The sequence below is a fragment of the Pongo pygmaeus genome, chromosome 5 (genome assembly GCF_028885625.2).
Source record: "Pongo pygmaeus isolate AG05252 chromosome 5, NHGRI_mPonPyg2-v2.0_pri, whole genome shotgun sequence".
NCBI lineage: Eukaryota > Metazoa > Chordata > Mammalia > Primates > Hominidae > Pongo > Pongo pygmaeus.
The window spans coordinates 20,298,832-20,300,978 of NC_072378.2; the positions used below are offsets into that span (position 1 = coordinate 20,298,832).

At 36.1% G+C, this 2,147-nt stretch overlaps 1 pseudogene; it reads left to right on the top strand.

The window, feature by feature from the left end:
- Positions 1-1,868: 1,868 nt before the first annotated feature.
- Positions 1,869-1,944, top strand: LOC129039652 (small nucleolar RNA U3; annotated as a pseudogene).
- Positions 1,945-2,147: the final 203 nt, after the last annotated feature.

Consider the following 2,147-nt stretch of genomic DNA (forward strand, 5'->3'; position numbering starts at 1 on the left):
ATGCCCAGCCCGTCCTTTCCTCATGGATTTTTGCTGTCTCTGCACCTATTCCTTTTCTAATATAACCAATCTTTCATGCTGTCCCACTCCCACTCCTAGCCCTGCCATTCATTCATTCCTAAAGGCACACATTTATTCATTCAGAAAATATATATATTGGCTACCCACTGTGTTCTAGCACTGTTCTAGTCAGTGGTGATACAGTGGTGAATAAGCAAAAATCCCCAGTTCTCAGAAGCTTTTATCTTAGTGATGGTAGACAGAGAGAAAGAAACACACAATAGGTGAGATGTTGATAAATGCTGTGGAGAAAAATAAACTAGACTGAAGGGGTCAGAGAGAAGGGGGGCAATGCTTTTTTTTAGAGAGTGGTCAAAGAAGGCCTTGCTGAAAACATGATTTTGGGGCAAAAACACAAAAGAAGTGAGGGGGCTAAGGCCTGTGGATATGGGATCCTGGGGTAAGAGGGCTCAGCCAGAGGAAACCATAGATGTCAACACCACGAGGCAGGAGAGTGCTTGGGATGTTGTAGAAACTGTAACAAATCCAGTGAGGCTGGAGTCCTGTGAGTGAGGAGGGTGGGAGGAAATCCCCAGGTGCACATAAGTCTGGGACCTTCAAAGCCCCTTGTTCTCTGCAAAAGGGTAGGCTAGAAGAAAAGCTTCCCTGACTGTATAACAAAAAGAGCAAACAAGAAATTGATCTCTACCAAGGAAACAAAGGGAAAAAGTCTCTCGTGAGAATTTGTGCCACTAAATTTGTCTATATGTGGATCTGGGCTTTGAATTTAAATATGTGTGCAACTGTTAAATCCCCAAGTTGAGAAATTAAATGAAAGTGGTCTCAAGTTATTAGTACCACACAGGGCCAAAACCAAACAAATGAAAATCCTCTTTGGAGGAAAATATCTTCATCTCAGTCTTCCCAATATTCCCATAGATTCAGTTCTGTCAAATATGAGGTCACAATCAAAATGTGTGAAGCATGTGAGAAAGGAAGCCCCATGAACAAGAGTCAATAGAAATCACAAACAAAAGATTTAGAGCTCCTAATGACTACAAATGTTGGAATTATGAGATATTATATTTTCAGATATAAAATAACTGTGTAAAATGTTTAAAGCAACAAAAGTTGGGATTTTAAAATATCAAAGGAAAAAGCACTATTAAATATGCCTGGGCAGATTTGAAAAATAACCTAATAGAAATTATAGAAAAAAGATGGTGGTGGTTGAAAGAAGAAACTGAATAGCTATATGAAAAACAGATAAGTGATAGCTGAAAAGACAATTGGTGAACTGGTAGATGATCTGAACAGATTGTGCATAGCTTGACACAAAATTAAAGCAAATGAAAAATATAAAAGAAAGATTAAGAGATATGCAGTTTAGAGTGAAAGAAAGATCCTAAATCAATATTCTAAACTTCCCCCTTAAGATACTGGAAAAAGTAGAGCAAAGTAAACCTAAAAAGTAGAGCAAGCAGAAGGAAGGAAATAATAAAGATTAAAGAAGAAATTAGTGAAATATTAAATACAAAAACAATAGAGAAAGTCAATGAAACCAAAGGATGGCTCCTTGAAAAGACTAAGAAACTGACAAAACTTAAGCTATATTAACCAAGAAAACAGAGAGGAGAATTAAATTACCAGAACCGGAAGTGGAAAAGGGGAGATTACAATCAATCTTATACAAATAAAAGGTTCATAAAGAATACTATAACCAATTGTATGCCACTAAATTAGATAACTTAGATGAAATGGACAAATTCCTAGGAAGACACAAACTACTGAAACTGACTTAAGAAATAGACAATCTGAGTAGACACGTAACAAATAAAGAGATTGAATTTGCAATTTTTTAAAAAAGTAAGACTATACTTTCAGGGATCATTTCTATGGTTTGTTACTAGAGAAGTTTATCTGAATGTGTGGAGCACCAAAGGTCTCAAATTAATGATCTAACATCACACCTAGAGGAACTAGAAAAACAAGAACAAACTAACTCCAAGACTAGTAGAAGAAAAGAAATAACTAAAATCAGAGCAGCACTGAATGAAATTGAGAACCAAAAATTCACACAAAGGATCAAAGAAACCAAAAGTTGGTTCTCTGAAAGGACAAATAAAATTGATAGGCCACTAGCTAGA